The sequence below is a fragment of the Apis cerana genome, linkage group LG15, assembly GCF_029169275.1.
Source record: "Apis cerana isolate GH-2021 linkage group LG15, AcerK_1.0, whole genome shotgun sequence".
Classification (NCBI taxonomy): Eukaryota; Metazoa; Arthropoda; class Insecta; order Hymenoptera; family Apidae; genus Apis; species Apis cerana.
In genome coordinates, this window is record NC_083866.1 from 733,791 (window position 1) to 753,890 (window position 20,100).

General features: G+C 18.0%; 1 protein-coding gene across 2 annotated transcripts in view; it reads right to left on the bottom strand.

Annotated features, from left to right (window-relative positions):
* The window catches only part of LOC107996040 (ras-related and estrogen-regulated growth inhibitor-like), a 233,704-nt gene that overhangs the window by 10,407 nt on the left and 203,197 nt on the right, over positions 1–20,100 (bottom strand). The window contains exon 7 of one of the 2 annotated variants that reach the window (XR_009832781.1): positions 15,680–15,715. The exons of the other annotated variant lie outside the window; for it this stretch is intronic. The gene's annotated coding sequence lies outside the window, so the exon portion shown is untranslated. The remainder of the gene's footprint in view (positions 1–15,679; positions 15,716–20,100) is intronic. 2 annotated transcript variants of the gene reach the window in all.

A 20,100-nucleotide genomic window follows, 5' to 3' on the forward strand; every position in this document is an offset into this window, starting at 1 on the left:
AATAAATCATTCTATTGAAATTATTTCATTTTTTAATTTGAAATATTTTTTAATATTATTAATAAAATTAAAAACAAATAAATTATTTCGAATGATAAAGATATATATAATTTTTTAGAATCTTATACATATATTTTATTATTTTTAATCTTTAGATGATGATCAAATAGATTCTTTATCTCAAACATAATATTTTTTATTAATAAAAAAAATTTATTTTATATTAATAAATCAATAATAAATTTTTTAAATTTAGTCTATGAATAATAGTATAAAAATGCAAATCAATATTTTAATTTATTCTTTCCTTGTATTTCACATTGTTTTATTTCATTGTAAAATTTTTGGTTTTCAAGATAATATTTTAGCCTATAGTTTATCTACATGATATATAGAATATTTAATACATTGAAAACTCACATATTATACACATAACAAAATTCACATATACAATACACATAACCATGTACCATCAATATAAAACATTATTTTCTAAGATAGTTCAAATCAATTATCCTATTCTTCATTTGTAACAAAAAAAAAAAATAAATAAATAAAAAAAATAAAAAAATATATTTTCATTTAATTTAACCATTCGTAACATTTTAAACTAAATAAGATATCATTCATACACATGCACACATACATTTTGCATCTTCTCAGTACTCGACTTATTACAAGACAAAGAAGTCAAAGAGAAAAAAACAGAAGTGAAGAAGCATGATTTAGCGGACGAGAGAAACAAATAAATAATATGCAACAAATCAACATCGGCAAACAAATTGATCAACCGCAAAAAGAAGTTGCATAGTGTTATCTAAGCAGAAACAACGACGGATGACTATATTTAGTGCCGACATGAGAGCTACTATCCGTCTAATTCATATCTTATATTTCGATTCAAGAACATCACTGTAAAACAATACAGAATTGGAGAAGTATAGCTGGATTATGAAATATGAACTTTTTGATGATCAAGATTATCTTTTGTACACATGCATGTATCTGTTTTTAATGAGAGAAGATGTGCATATGCAAACAAAAACCTGATTTTTGTGATCATTTCTCAGTTCTGTATCATTGAATTATTTAATTAATTGACATCATAATTTTCTATAGATCAGTTTTTTCTTTACATGTCTACATTCAAAACATTCTAAATTTTCAATTATTAAATAAATGATATAAAATTTTATTATATTTTTGTAACTTTTGTGATTTAAAATTTTCGAAACATAATGAATTATATATATAATAATTTGTATAACATTTTGTAAGTTTATAAGAAAAAAATTTGTAATAAATAAAAATTAAATCTTTTATAGGAAAAATAATAATTATTATTATTGTATTGGCTGATAAATTTAGATTTATTAAATTTTATCAAATCAAAAATTGATAAAACTTTTAGTTTTGTGAAAAAATAGATAGAAAAAAAAGAAAAATAAGAAGAAAAAGATAAATATTTTGAATTTCAAAAATTTTGAAACCTTACAAAATTTTCAAAATTTTATGACTTAGCTAATTTATAAATTAAATTTAAAATATAAATTTTTTTCGCTTAAATTAAATGGAATGACTTTGACTTTTTCAATCAAAATTATACAATTTTTTTCTATTATTATATTTAATTTTTCATAAATAATAATTAATTATATTCAAAATCTTAAATATTTACAATATTTTTTTAATAAATATGCATATTATTAAATGATTATCTCTTCTTTGTTTATAAAACAATATTGTTCGCAAAACAATTGTTAAAACAAAAAAGTTGAGTACAGATATTTACAAATTAATCAGAATATACTAATCGTATAAATGTTAATTCAAAATTAATGAATAAATCACGTTGAAACTAAGGATTAAAAGACGAAAAGAATTAAAGATCATTGTCTTTTTAATTAAATAAAATCTATTTTCATATCTATATATAATAATATGCCCAGATAACTATCGTAGTCTTTGAATGAGAATTAAATCTGAAATATGTTGTTTATTTGGGAAAATAAATATTTCCATAATTTAATTGATAGCTTTCTTTTTAATATTGCTCGTTTTATAGAATCATAAAAATAAAAAAATGAAATAAAAAATATTTATATTTTGTTTTTCTATGCACATCTGAAGATATATGTCCATTTGAGAAAACTATTATAAATAGTTTTCTATGTTTTTCATAAATGAAGATTGCGTCGAAAGTGATTGTCTAAAAATATTAATCGAGAATAATTGTAATTCATTTCATTTCAGAAAAACAACTTTGTGAACAAATATGTAAAATAAATTATATTACGTAAAAACAAAATATAATATTATAATATTATAATATGAATTTATAATAATTTATAATATTTGCGAATTTTATAATATTTTAATTTTAATTAATTTATATAGTATTTTAAATTAATATTAAATTAATAATACAATTATAATATTACATTATAATATAACATTATAACATTATAATATTATAATAAATTAAATAAATAAATTAAAAATATAATAAATTATAATAAATATAGTAAATATGTAGTAATATTTTATAATAAATTTTATTATAATTAACGACTAATCACGTATCACTGCTAAAAACGTTTTTATTTCCAAGTGCACTATTATTCTTTCATACTTTCTCTTCTTGCTATTTCATTATAATTTTGAGCTAAATTAAATCTAATACTATTGAAAAAATCATTAGTAAAGGACATTATAAACTCTCAAAATTTTAAATTGTCATTAATAAAAATAAAAATGTAAGTGACTAAGAAAGATTATTAATATAAAAAAAGAAAATTATTCTTAAAAAAAAAGAAATAAAAAAAATAAATAAATATAAAAATAAATAACATTTTTGAGAATATGTAAATATATAAATATATGATTCTTTTAAAAAACTTGTCTTAATATGATTAGAAATAAAATAAAAAATTTATTTTAATTATTTTCTATAAAGAATTTTATAAAGAATTATTGTAAATATTAAATCTTGAATGAAAGAAAAAAAAATGATTTAAGGAAACTAATTAATTAACATATTCGAGATTATGAAATTAAAAGTTAGAAGGTTATGCATTTAACATAGAAAACAGAAACTGAAAAGTTTGCTTTCAAATTATATTTTATATCATTACTTAAAATAAATATAGAAAATTTTACTTTAACCGAAAGCATTATATATTATATCAATGATCGTAAATGTTATTAACAAGTGTAATAAAATAACAAAAAACTGTTGCAAAAAGAAGCTATATTCATTTTTGATCAATTGTTGAGTTATTATATGTAATATACCTAAAAAAATTTACATTAGTGGGATATAATTTAAATGTAGATATCGATTTACTATAGATCTTGAAAGAAAACAAGTAATTTACTATGAACCTTGAATACTGCCTTGTTATTATTTTGAATAATAAGAATACAAAAAAATATAGACTTAATTTTTTTTTGCATCATTACAATATTTTTTATTAATAAAATAACAATGAATCAATAAATTTTATAACAATAATTTCTATAATAATAAAAGTAATCATTTTTTCCTTTTTTATAAATAAAATAATAGTAAATACATAATAAATCAATAAATAGTGTATTTTATTATTTATTGATAAAAAAATTACTTTTTTATTATATAAATTACATTACTTTTAATAAAAATCAATATCAAATTTGAAAAATTCTCAAATATTAAAATAAAAAAAAAATATAATTATTATTATAAATATAAAATATATTTATATTAAATAATTTTAAATTCAAATATTGAATTATATATTAATTATTTTATTTATTTAGTTAATTTATGATTCAATATATGAAAATATTTAGATCATATTTATAATGTTATTTCAGCTATAAAAAATAATTTATTATAAACTTTTAATTCAACATTTTTTACAATTATTATTAATAGTAAGATAACGCCTTCGATAAATAAGTGATCAGCAAAATAAATTTTTTTTACAACTATATCAAATTATATTATATATAAAAATATATATATATATAAATATATATAATATATATAAAAAAAGCAATAATAAAAAAAATAAATAATTTAGCTAATAATGATATTGTTAGTTATCCAATGTAATGTCGGAATGTTCATTTTATTTAAAAATAGAAAAATATCTTTTAACGAAAAAATATTATGAAACAAATGTTACAAAAATTATTAGACGTAAAGAAATATATTAATACAAAGTATTTAAAAAAATAAAATATTTTTTGAAAAGAGAATTTATTATTATTAGAAAAATATTATACTATTATTACTATTTAAAAAATTGAAAATTAATTGTAACTTAAAAATAAATATAAATACAATTATTTCTTCTTAAAATTTTATTATTAAAATTAAATAAAAACATTGTAATTTTATTAATTTTAATTTCTCTAAAATAAAATGAATTTATCTTATTTATTTTATTTTAATTTCATTAAAAGCAATTTTAAGTTTTAATAGAAATATATCAGAAATATATCAAAAATTTAATCAAATTTATATGTATAATATATACTTGGACTATAATATCCAATATTTTCAATACAAATACAAATACAATTCCAAATCACCCATATATTTCCAAACTAAACCAAATTTCTCAAATTTCTCAAATACCTATTTTCCAAGGCAGACGGATGAAGCCATTCATCCATATTCTTCTATTACAGCAAACAAATTCAATTATTACAACATTCAATTATTTCGATGATTCGGGTAATTCTCCGAATTTTTCGAGAATCACCCAAACATTTTCTGAAGAACATCGACTTCAATAGATGTAAGTTGAGAGAAATATAACAATAGCATCATCGAATTTTCTATGGAAGATAAAGCGATCTGACGCGATAAGCTTGCGATAAAGTTGTTCTCCATCCACGGAAAGATTCCACAAGTAAATGAAAATTTCGAAGAAAATTCTGATGTATCCATATTAGAAATGTCTATTAAGAATAAGAATATTCATTATGAATTAATTATGAAATAATGAAATATTTTTTTATTGCATTTTATAGATAAAATATGAAATATAAATATTATATTTTCTAAATATAAATTTATATTATATGAATATAAATTTAAAATATATTTTTTTAGATTTTTATAAATGATTTTTGTAATGTACAAATTATATGAAATAATAAAATATTTTTTTTATTATTTTAATATATTTTTATTATAGTTTATCTATTTCTTTAATATCCTAAAATATATAATATAAAATATAAAACTATTTAATAAATTGATTTTCAAAGAAATTTGTTTTTATAGTGTAAAAAATTATAATTCAAAATTTATTTCATATTTAAATTAAATTATTTAATAAATTACTAAATTTTTTAATGAATAATTAGGATTTTTTAAATTGTTACAATTCATATGAAAATAGAAAAGACTTTAATTTATCATTTTATTAATTTTTAAATTGTTTAAAAAATATAAATCGATTTTAAAAAAAATTAATTTTTTATTAAATAAATATTTTATATCCGTGATTTAAATTAAATAAGATTAAATAACATAATTAAATAATTTTTTATTTTTATTTATTCTTTTTATTTTTTTTGTTAATAAATTTCCTATTTAATTTGTAAAATTAACAATATTTTTTTTGAAATTTAACCAGTTCAAATCTAAAGGAAAAAATATTTATTTTATTAACAATTAAACACATGAATTTGAAACTCGGAATTAATTTTCTATTTTTATAAAATCAATTATAATATTATTTTCTAAATTTATATATTATATAATAATTGAAAAATTTGAAAAAAATTATTATTTAATAACAAATAATAGATACAAATTTATTCTTCTATATTAATTTATTTATAAAATTCAGCAAACAGCATTCATCTATGAGTCATTATAATGATAAATTTAATGATTAATTGCTTAAATAAATTTTACAATTAATTTCCTTCATTAACAATTAACGATTAATTTCATCAACTATTCAAATCAATTATCAATTTCATCAATCAAGTATATCAATTTTATTATTTTATAAGCTGTAGTTAATTAATTTTTATCATTTGTAAGCTTTAATCAATCAATTAAAAATTTTAATCAATTAATGCTAAACTCGTTGTATTAATAATCTCCGTTTATATTTTCATATTTCGAATATTTGTCAACCTTCCAGATTCAAAATGAGATATCATTGTCTTCGATCAATTCCATATTGATCAACGAGTATCGGAAAGAGTATTTACAGGTTCATGATCAGAATGTATAAAAAAAGATTAAAAAAAACTCGAAAAAGATTCCACTCGTGTGTGTTATATCAAGGAGGAAGGGAGACCCAGTATCACGCCGGAAGAATTTAGTCGTGGTCTTTGCCGGCGTGGTTATTATCCTTTGCTTAACGTTCCTCGCATTCGCGTTCGCCTACCCACGCGAGTCGACCGCCCCTTTAACATCGCCGGTATTCGCCTGATTTATGAATGCCCTGGCTATATTTAACAGCGTGTTCACCATTGAAGACATGCCTCAGGCAACGAGGCGAGCTGGTACCAGGCAGAAGAGAAAAGATGTCGCTTACGGGAGACGTTAGGATAGAATCACGTAGTGCACGTAATCCCACGTAATGCGGGGTATTCTACGTGATATCCGATGCACTGTGTGACGGCTAGCCAATATTTGGATTAAACTATTTTCTTTGATTATATGATATAATCAAGTTGAAAAATAATTAAATTAATTCTTACATAAATCGCGCTTTCATTAAATATTTATAATATAATGTAAAATTATAAATAACGAACAAATTTATTATTTTCTTTTAAATTACAAATATAATACAATAATATAATTTTGTTTTATATAAAAATTGTAATTTATACTTTATTATAAGTAGAATCAGAATAATGAATAAGGGATGTGATATATTACATATTTCAAACTATATAATGGATATTAACTTTCAACATACGATACGAAAAATTTAAAATATATTCATCCACAGCAAATAATATTTATATGCAAATAAACAATAAACACATATATTAAACAAAATAATTTTTTTTATTAATTTAAAATTATAATACAAATATTCTCTTTGCAAATAATATTATTTCTATTTTTTAATCTTTAAATCTGATAATCTGATTTTTTTTAAAATAATACTGATCTTATTTAACAATAATACTGAATATTTATTTAATGATTTAAGCGTTAAAGTTAAAATTTATAATTTAAATCCAATAGAATAGAAAAGACTGCCATATTGACAGTGAGTTTAATTAATAAGAAAAAATAAAGAATTTTATGGTTTGTTTGTTTTTGTTTGAATTATCAAATATAAAATTGGTAAATTAATTGTTTTTTTATAGTTAAAAATAAAATTATTATTTATGACATAAAATGTTATAATATAAATATCAAACTCATTAATATTAAATTGATCAGATATGAATTTAAATAAAAAGAAATAATTCAAATGTTTTTATATAAAAAAAACAATATAAAAACTTAATAGTTAATAACATCAAAGAATATTAAAAAAGAGATTTTTTAATATTATTAGTCCATATAATTAAATATTATTAATATTATTTCGTTATATTTCTAATTCATAATAATGAATATTTTTTCTAAAAATTTTATTGGACAAGTATTTTTTTATATTTTTTATTTTTTCACGATATACACAATATAATTAAAATTTTTTTTATTTATTTCATATTATACCAATTTAACATTCCTTTATTGTACAATATTTTTAATGAATTTCGTATTATATTTGACAAAAGAATTTTTCCAAAATAATATTATATCTCATTTCAAAAATATATCGAATTAACGGTATCTTAACGACGTACTTGTTTTTCAGATCGTGAATTTTTAGCCAAAAAATAAATAGTATTTATTATATTCTTCACTTAGATCTCTATGATTATTAGTATTTTTCTTTATTTTAATTTATTTGTCTTTTCAAAACTAAAAATATAATGAAATATTTATATCAATGAATCCGATTCACTATAATGATATTCCAAACATGACAAGAATATTCAGCAATCTTTCAATAGCAGATCTATAAATTTATTTTTGCGTTGACCGATTTATTTTGCGTGATGTGATATATTAATGTCAAAAAAATATACTTTGAGTAAAATGAACAATTTTTACGAATATTATAAAATGTATTATAAAAATGTTAAATTTATATTATAGAATATTATATTTATACGATATGTTTAGAGGATTGACTCTAATATGAATAAATCAAAACAAACAACAATAAAGGATATATAAAAAAATTAAAATTTATTTATTAAATTACAAGTTTAAATTCAGTTATTGTTGGAGAAAATAAGAAAAAATTAGAATAAGATAGCTTTGTCTGTTTATTTACATTACTCTTTCTACTCATTTTCTTTATATAATAATAAATTTGATTATTTAATAAATAGACTTTATTTGATATTTTTATATATCAACTTTAATTATAATAAACTATAAAAAAGACATTTTAAAATGAATATATTCTAAATATATTAATCTATATATATCAATATATGATTCTACATTTCCATTATTAATTGTCATATATTTGTTATATTCTACTAAAGATTCAAAATATATCAAAAAACTGAAATTTTTATTTTATATTATTTTTTTTAAGAAAAATAAATTAGACCTAATTATAGAATCTTAAGAAACACATAAAGCTTTTAATTTTATTTAAAATTTCTTTAAAAGGATATTACAAGTTACATTTATTTAAAAATTAAATAAAACTTCAAATATTTCAATATATCTTGAAATATAAAAAAATTCTAAATATATTTTTATATTTTTTTTATTAAATTTTAGATTTATTAGATTTAGTAGATTTTAATTGAAAATAATATTACGAAAGTGTAATAGATAACAAAAAAAAAATAAAAAAAAATTTAATTACATAAAATTCTTATTGTGTTCTTAATGTGTATTATTATTATTTACATGGTATTTTAATTTATTTAATTTGTATTTTGTGTTACATTCATAAATTGTTATAAAATTGTTGGACTTGTGTTTTTAGAATTTTTTAATTAATGAATTATCCATATTGATATGATTTTATTTTTTTCTAACTTTTAAATTTTATAAAAATAATTTTTTTTGTATTTTTATCTTAATATATAAATTTTATATAATTGAATTATTTTTTATAAATAATAATTTTATAAAAATGAATTTTAAAAGATTATGACTTTTAGTGTATGTAGTGTATGAATAGTTAAATTAAATGTTTATATTTAAAATTTTTTAAATAATTAAAATAGAAGAATATATCAAATCAAATTTTATATAAAATAGCAAATTAAAAATTATTTATTGAAAGAAAGAATAGTAACCAAAAAATTAAATATACAAAAAATGTCATTAATATTTTTTTATTTTGTTCTTTTTTAAAAATTAATATTATTAAAATATGAAAAGAAAAATTATCATAATAAGAAATAATAATAATACAATTATTTTAATTATTTTATTTTAAAAAACATTATAATTCATCAAAATACTTCATCAACATCATTCCTTAAACATTTCATATTTAAATAAAATTCAAAATTTCCAGAATTTGAAAAAATTTCATGAAAATTTTAAATTTATTTTTATATTCCAAAATTGCTATTAATTATAATTATAACTAATTAATATATTCATTTCATTACATTATCAATTAGCAATGATGTTATTATATTTATTATAGATAAAATTATTTATTTCTTTAACAGAATCGATTGAAAAAATTACAAAATTAAAAAAATACAACTTTTTTTTAACTGAAAAAAACATTAAAATTATTTTGACATATAAAAATTAAATATATAGTATCTTAATAAACACATTAAAACATTAAAATTTTCAATATTTTTAGTATGGCATTTATCATTTAGTAATAATTTTTATTAGCTTGATTATCAGATTCTATTAACTCTTACTTTTATCAATTAATATAAAAATATAAATATATATAAGTACATAATAATTCGTATTTGCATCCTTTAAATATTATCCATTTTAATTGCATGTTACATATCCTTTTCAATATATAAAGTGTACATTATTTCATCATATTCTTCACTTTTTTATTTGATTTTATTTAATTTTTTTTTATCAAATATTGAGGATTTTTTTTAAATTAATTATTGCGATGATTGATGCGTATATTTACATATTTACACTATTTAATATTTTTACTTTAAGAAATTTTCAATTGAATTTATATCAAAAGAATTATAAATATAAAAAATAATAAAATATTATTTAAATATAGTATTTAAATATATATAATTATTATAATATATAATAATTATATATATATTATTAATATAATATTATTATTATATTATAATAATATAAATTAATATTATATTATTAATATAATATATATATAAATGATAAATTATATATATATATATATTAATATGTATATTAAATATATTAATAATTAATCAAAGTTGTAATTAAATTTAGTTTATGCTTTTAAATTTTATTTTAAAAAATAGAAAATATTAAAAAATTTTAATTTTTTGATTATAGAAATTATATTAGTGATTATATATAATATTATATTATAATATATAAGATTAATATTACATAATATTATATACTTCTTTTACTTGTATTATAATATTTAATTAATAATAATATATTTTAATACGATTAAATGATATTTAATATTTTATTAATATTTTATTAATATTTTATTAATGTGCTCTTGATAATATTCTTTTTTATTATAAAATGAATTATAAATAAAATTTTTTCGAAATTCGATGAAGAGAAGTCACTGTATGTCGTTATATGAAAATTTTAATTTCCATCATTAAATGATTGATATTTTTTTATATAAATTTCAAAATTTATATATATATATATATATATATATATATATATATAGGAATAATTAAACCTTAAATTTGTAAAAAAAATAAAAAGAATATCAGAAAAAATTTTTTAAACAAATTTTAATATAAAAATAAAAGAAAATAGATAATATAATAATAAATAATTTAATAAATTCTATAATTGCTTTAAACGCCAAAATACTGTTTAAAACAATTATAAAATCAAAAGGATATTCAATTAAATATTAATTTATATTTATATAATTATATAATTAATATGATTCATTTCATTTTTTTAAACAAATAATAAAATATATATTGATGGAAAATTATAATCATTTTATATATTTAGATGTAAAGGAACCTTAATTTAATTTTATCATTATAATATAATTCCACATTAAAGTTAAATAAATTAGTGTATATAGTGTATATGAATTTTTTCTTTTTTTTTAGTTACTATAAAAGTAAATTGTAAAAAGAAAAACAATTTCGTATAAGAAAATGAAAATTTAAATAAATTATAACAAAATTAACATTAAAAGTATTATATTCAAGTTTTAAATACTCTTCGAAAAAACCTACAAATCTGACTCATTTTGAATAATAATATCTTGCCAAAAATATTTTCCAAGATCATTAACAATCTTGCGTCACTGATAATATATGTCCAACATATATTATCTGAACATATATTATACTCTGACTCATGTGTAGTTTCTCATCACTTATTCCATGTTAAAACACAAATTTCTTTTAATTCATCTCCACATACGACTTTATTTTTCCTTTCAATCATTCCATCAACGCAAAGACACTTGAAACGTTCTTAAAAATCTACAACCAGCCAAATAAAAAATAAACCAATCCTTTCTCCACATTACAAATATTCTTTCAAAACAAAGATATCCGAGACAACGATTACCAAATAACTTACTTTCGCTTAAAGTTTGACCACTATTCGCAAAGAAAAGACAAAAACAACCGGTTTCGTTTTCAACGAATGCAGAGGTGTAAGAAAGAACATACAACCAATGAGTCAAGAATCATCGTTATGTAGCATCCGGAAATGGGTCATCCTTTCCATTCATCTAAAATTGTTTTGTGCAATTGTATTCAAATCTCGTCCAGATCCCATTTTCATATCTTTCCTATGAAGAAAGTTCTTTTTTTTATTCAGAAACTATGGTCGTGGCAGTGGCGATTATCCAAACAGTCTCATTAATCTTGTCTTTCATAATTCTTTTGGTGGCAATATATGTCTGAGATATATGTCTGAGTAAGCGTGATATTTGCATCTGTAATAATAGTACTGTCTAAATGGTTACATTTACGTAATAATTTTCTTCTCTAGGAATAGGAATCGATTAAATAGATAATGTTATCCATATAGTAGATCATTAATCATAATTTCGTTCATTGAATATTGGACTTATATTAATATATTCAACGCTGAATCAATTGCAGATGTAAACGTTTGAAAGAATGGTTCATAAATGTTTTGGTATAAGATATTGTGCATACTGAAAAGAAGTGAAGAAATGAAAAAAAAAATTTTTTTGATATTGAAGATTGTTAGATAAATGGAAAGTATAAAAATTTGGAAGTATAGAAATTTATAGTATTAATGAATCCAGAAAATTTTATTCGATAATCTAGTTATTGTAAATATCAATATATTGCTTTTGAAATTTTAAATAAATAATTTTTATTAAAATTATAAAATTAATTTAAAATTATAATTTAAATTAATTGTAAATCAAAATATATGTTTAGTTTAGTGATTTATTTCAATTTTAAGGATATCGTTATAGATTTTTTTCTTAAAAGTTGTCTTATTATTATTATTAAAACAAAAAAAGCAATCAAAAAAAGAATTACATTAATATATATAATTATATTATAGTTATATTATAAAAATATTGCATTCAAAAATATATAAATAAAAAATATTAATATATTATTATTGGAAATTTATTTATTATATAATATAAATATAAATTAATTTGGTAAATTTTAAATAAATTAAATTAAAAAGAAAAAATATTATATTTTTATTTATTTTTATATATATAATGAAAAAATGTTTTTGTAATAAAATAGAAAAAATATTTTAATTTTTTGAGCTTCTTTGAAATTTTACTTTATGTAATTTTATTTAATGAAATAAAACTTTTAATAAAATATCTATAATAAAATTGAAAACAATCAATAAATTACACAAAATTTTAATTTTAATGATTTAATAGATTATAAATATCTTAAACATATGATGTACATTATTCTAAAAATAAAAAATTATCGAAATTGTATAATTGACATATAAAATTACTTTAATCTTCAAAAAAAGTTATTAAGATCATGTTTGTTATCAATAAATTGGAAATCATCAAAGTTTCTAATGTCATTTTAAGATTAAAAATTATCATAAAAATGCAAATGATGAAAAAACATAAGATATAAGATCATGCCAATAGTAAGGTCATTTGAAAATCATAAAATGTACAGATATGTAATCTTGATGTAATTATTAGTCCTGTATATGTATGTATAAAAATAATTTGGAAAAGCAATGATAATTTCAAGATCAAGAAGAATTACATAATCATTAGTATGTAAATATTTATTATAATCATGTAATTAATATTTAATTTTAAATCATTTGAAGAGATCTCGTCATTGATTATTAAAATAATTTTATTATTAGAAATTAAATCATACTATATAATTTTATATTATTGACATTATGTATTTAAATATATTAAATAATTATATTTATATTTTTATACATTGGTAATAATTTATATACATATTTTTATGAATTTATTTCTAATGAGTTTTTAATTTTTATGTATTTTAATATACGAAAAAATAATATTTAAATAATTTAATATTATTACATAATAAAGTAATATTATAAAATGATAGAAAAGAAGTTTCTTTTATTTAAATATATAAAAAATGATCAAGAATATAAAATAATAATCGCGAACAACAATCTTTTGAAAAAAAATATATTTATCAAATATAAATTGCAAAAACATTTGATTTCTTCAATATATGTTTTTTTTTTGCCTTATATACATAAATATATATAAATTTTTATACATTTTTAATAAAAAAATATAAAATAAATTTATATATCATATTTATTAAAATATATTTTATATATAATAATAGGTATTTTTAAAAAAGAAATTTATATTCAGGAAAATTCAACGTTAACTCTCTGAGTTACCATAAGATTACATGTAGTAGACTTAAAACAAGCTTCCTTATCGTCAACACAAATCAGAGTATCTAAGACGTTTAAAAAAAATCCGAAAAAACCGAAGAGTCGGAACAAACGTTCACTCTTGTTGCCGAAAATGCGATTTATACTTTTACAAGGATACTACTTTGCAGACAACGATAACGATACTGTTAAAAAAAATCGCTATCTTCAAAGTACCTCTTCTCCTTCGTGTTTTTAAGGATCTAAAACGAATGTAGCTCTTCACTCCTATGGATTTCCGATCTCGCGATAAAGTTTCCAGTTGTGGAAGATGCACGTGAAGATCCCGTTTTTCGGAAAATGATGGAACAAATTTCGAATGAAAATAACAATCACGAGAAACATCGAAATATATTCTTGTTCACGTTTGTAAATCGCAGTCTGATTACATGTGAAATTTGCATATATAAGTATCCCAAATTCCAATAAAATTGCTATGGTATACGATGCATTAAAAATCTGAATCCGGCTCGTATATATGAACTCATAAATCTGTTTTGTTCATAATATCTTTATATTCAATATTTATATTCAATAATATTTTATTTTTAATATAAATGTTTGTATAAATCTTGTTTATTAATTTATAATAGTTATTATTATCTTGAATATATTAAATAATAAAATTATATTTTTTATTATGAGATTATATTTATATTAATATTATATTTATATTAATTAACTATTTATGTTTTATTTTGTTTACTATCTTTGATAATTTAATGTTATTCTCAGGAATATATTTATTTAATAATAAAATTATATTTTTCTATATTTTATTCATTTATATCTTATTTATATTATTTTTTTATATATATTATTTTATTAATCTTTAAAAATTTAACAACTATTATTTCCAGGATAATAATAAATATATTTTTTAATTATCAATTTATTAGAATTCATAGAATGATTAATAACTATAATCTTATAATCTTTAATCTTTAATCTTTTAATCTTTAATCTTTAATAATCTTATAATAAGATTATTAAACTGATATAATAAGAAAGAATAAGCTGTACGAGATATATTAGACCGAGACATAGTTAAATATGTATCGGCAAATATTTAAAATTTTCTTCAAAACTTTATCTAAAAAACTTTTATTTTCGGCACAACATTTTATTTCATTTTTAAAAATATTTATATTTATTAAGATATTTCAATTCAATTAATTTAAAATTACAAAATAAATCGTAAAATGAATTTTAATAAAAAATTTATATAATTTAATACTTTCGAACTTCTTATTACTTTTTTATTATCAAAATTTGTTTCATTATAATCTTAAAAAAACATTTCATTTTAATGAAATTAAAATATTAATTAAAATATTAAATATTAAATTAAATATTAAATTAAAATATAATTATAATGAAATTAAAATATTATTAAATTTATATTTTTTTTATAAATGTGTATTTATGACACAAATTTAAATATTTTAAATAATCAATAATTAAAGTTTTAAATAATTTAATAAAGGAAAAAAAACTTTGAACGAATGTAAATGACCTTGAATGACCTTGCAAGACCAACGTACTTACCAGAAGTCAATGAACTCGTCAAAGTAGGCTATACACCTAAATAAAGACAGAAATACTTTTTAAATAACAAAAAAAAAATTATAAAAATATTAAAATATATGAACGATAATTTAAATATGTTCAACAGAATTTCAAACTTTTGATAAGAAAAAACAAAATTTATAATACTAAAAGTACAAAAATGCGTACAAACTACATACTAAATATTGATATGAGGATTATAACGGAATAAATTTTATTCAAAATATTCTTTTTTAGATAATGAATTTAGAACAATGTTTCTCAATGTGGATCGTGAAATGATTTTAAAAAATTACTAATTTTTTATTTGCAATTATTTATTATAAAAAAATTTTATATTGAAAATATTAGCACTTATTTCTTTCAATAGCTATATAATAATATAATAAAGGAATAGGAAAGGAAAAATACATGGCAAATGTTAAAAAAATATTAAACAATATATTTTATATTAAATTTGAAATAAAAATTTAAAAATTTTTAATATTTGATTAATACTTTATTAATGCTTTAACCTTGATTCGTAAAAAATATATTTTATTTGATAAAAAATACATTCTTATCTAATTATAATCTAATTATGAAAAGAGAAAGAAAAACAAATTATAATTTATTTCTACTAAAAAAAAATTCTGAAAAAAAATCATTAGAAAATATTGATTTAGAAAACAATTTGTTATTTAATAAATATTATTATACATTGTTGAATAATATTATAACAATTTTATTTTAATTCTAAATTTTCATAAAATGAATAATTAAAGAAAAATAAACATATTAAAAATTTTCTACTATTTAATATTACGATACGAATAAAACTAATTCACTAATTGTATCTACTAAAAAATCTACAAAATAATTATTAATTTCTTTGCTCCCAAACAACATACATATAATATAAAAATCACACTAAAATAAAAATTACAATTCTTTATTTTCATTAATATTATTGTACATTAAAAGCCAGCTTTTAGAAAATATTATTTATTGTTGCAACAATCAATTGAACTGAACAAATTTGAGATATAAAATTATATCTAACGTTTAATTAATTCAAAAATGTACAAATATAGTTTGATCTGATATATAATCAGCATTGAATATGTATATTTGAATATATATTGTGTATATTATCATCGATATATAATTGAAAATTAATCGATAAAATTAATTTAACGAAATATTCTATATAAACTTGACGTAATGCACGCATATATAAAATAATATATGCATAATATATGTATTTATATTTTTATATATATTTTTAAAGGAAAATATGAAACACATATTCATTATGTAAAATAAAATGTAAAATAAAAAACATATTTTTAGAATCCTTTAATTACAAAATATAATTTATATTTTCGTATTATTTTATATGACTTTCATAAAAATATGCATTTATATAAATATTTACAATTTATTTATAAATACATACTCTTCTTTAAAAAATAAACAAATGATTTCATATAAATTAATATATCGAAATCATATTATATGTAAGTACTATAAGTTACAAATACAATTAATGAACCATATATCGAAATATATTGTATAAGTAAATACAATATTTATATCAGAATTACTTATATTTCGAATCTTCCAATCAGGATTATTTAGATTTCGAAAGAAAAAACAATATTTTCATATAGACTTAAATCTCGAACAATAGATGTGAATTCTATAAATGAAAAATTGGAAATAAATCAAGAATTGGAAATAATATTTGCAAATTGAAATATTGAAATATTCAATAAAAATAAATTTCAAATAAGATTAATTTTTCAATAAGAAAATTTCGATCAATTTTGATAAACTTGAAAAAACGATCTTATTATAGATCAATGTTTAATATATTAGATATCTTGTTTAATGATATATAATATATAAATGATATATAATAATAATTATTAATTCAAAAATATATATATTCAGTATATTATATATACTATTCATTATATATATTTATTAGTCTTTTCTTTGTAAATAATCAAAAAATTCATATTTTCATTTTTGTTCTATGTAAGATATAATAAATTTAATAAAATAAAAAATATATTAAAAATAAATATTTCAGAATATAAATTTAATTTGATATTTAATTGATATTTAATTATCTTTCTTAATAAATATTTTTAATCGATAATATTACAATTAAAAGAATAAAACGACAATATTATTTTATAAGTTTTTAATGATATTCTCTATGTTTAATTATTTTCTATGTTTCGTCCTGTTTTTATTTATAAAAAAATCAATATTATATTAAAATAGGAAAATATAAAAAATATATATTAAAAAAAATGTTAAAAATCGATAATTAAAAATCATAAAATCATTGCCAACTTCTTCAGTCTTAAGAATCACAATCTATTATAATTGAAAAATCGTAATTTTAACAAAGAAAAATATCTAAGAACAAATAATAATAATATAGAATGATCTTAAAGAATAAAATCATCTTTAAAAAATCTTGAAAAATAAATGAAAAAATATGATTTAATTTAAAAAATTAAAGATTTTTTAAATTTAATTTAAAAAAATTAAATTAAAATAATTAAAGATAGACAAGATTAATACAAAAATATATAACATTATTATAAAATAAAATTATTCATTTACAAGAATGAATCTTCCATATTGTATTCCTGTTGAAGATATTAAACTTTTATCTGAAAAATCTATCATTAACAATTTCAAAAATACTTCTACTTTATGTCGTTCATTTCGAAACATATATCCAATGTATAACTCCAGTAAAATATCTTCAATTCTTTCTTAGTCATCCGATTCACGATAATACCTATCAAGATTTCAAAAATTATTTCTCTCATTTTTACGAAATTTCCTTTTTTCATTTTGCCACTTGTACATATGATTACCGCGAATATTTTTTCATTTTGTCATTTGTACATATGATTACCGCGAATATTTCGCATGTATAAGAAGAGGCTCATCCAACTATATTTTTTTCTTTCATACCAGCTTTGTTGCTAACTTCTGGTGACACAATGTTGTCAGCCATGATATGACTGTGTTAATACTTGGCCAGATACATTCAACATGCGATTCGATTTAAAATAGTCTCATAAAGCTGGAAAACCCCCGCATAGGATCCCCTAAAAAAATAACAAAGCGCCCATCCACGATTTATTTTCGAGAACATTCTACGCCCTTAGAGAGAGGATACACGGTAGTCGCAATCGATTATATATTTGCATTATAATTTTTCCTCTGATTTTTTATGCTTATTTTTCAAATATCGTTAATTGAAATTTATTTTATTAATTAATAATTAAAATTTTAATAATTAAAATTTATTTTAATTGAGAAAATTTATGTTTTCTTTTTTATTGATCAAAGAATTCTGAAGACTGATTTATTTTTCTTTTCATTAATGTTTTAATTGAAAGGAATTCAATTAATTAATGTATAATACGACAAAAATGAATTTTTTGAAATGAAATAATAGCTAATGGAAAAAATATTAAAAATATTAAGTATATTAAAATTTCGATCTATTATTTTATTATTTTATATCTATTTATTTATTGCCTATGAAAAATAAAAGCTAATTAATAAAAATTAATTTAAAGAAATATTAAAATAATTTATACAAATAACGAATTTTTAATTAATTTTTAGTCAAATATCTTTTTATTAATTTACAATTTTAATTCATAAATTCATTATTCAATTGTTATTAATTTTTTAATACTAATAATTAATTTAAAAAACTAAATTTTGAATTTCTTAATTTTCTTAGAAGATAATTGAATTTTATAAATTATTTTTTTATATCTTATCTTAATATCTTATTTTTAATTTTTTAATAAAATACGATAGCTAATTGTTTCCGATGGTCAGAATACAATATAGTGTTAGAACAAAACCATATAATACCGTATCCTGCGGTCAGATCCTGTTCACAATGAGACTTTATAACTAACGATAGATAATCGTAATCCAAGTCAGAGCATGATATGTTTACAAGCTAATTGTCGAACTGTACTTTGTCAATGATCAGAGTACGTGTTCATTTTGAACCTTTATTTACAGTATTTAAAGTAATGCTCGTATCCTCAGAAAATCTCTAATCTCCTAATTGAGAGGATCACATTTTTCTAATAGAACATGATAATAACCAATAATATCGCTGTCAATGCCTGAATCGCAATACTCCCAAAAAAAACTTAGAAAAAAATTCCTCGAACTAGAATGATGTTGGTTGCCATATCTAAGTCAGTCATATCTGAAAGATGTCACCTTTGGAATCGGGCTCCGCTAGGCTAAAATATGTCAAAAATATTTAAATATAGTGTCGACTAAATTCTCAAAAAAATGATAATCTTCTGAGATAAAATTATTCTTTGTTTATGCTTAATAATGGTCTGTGAGCG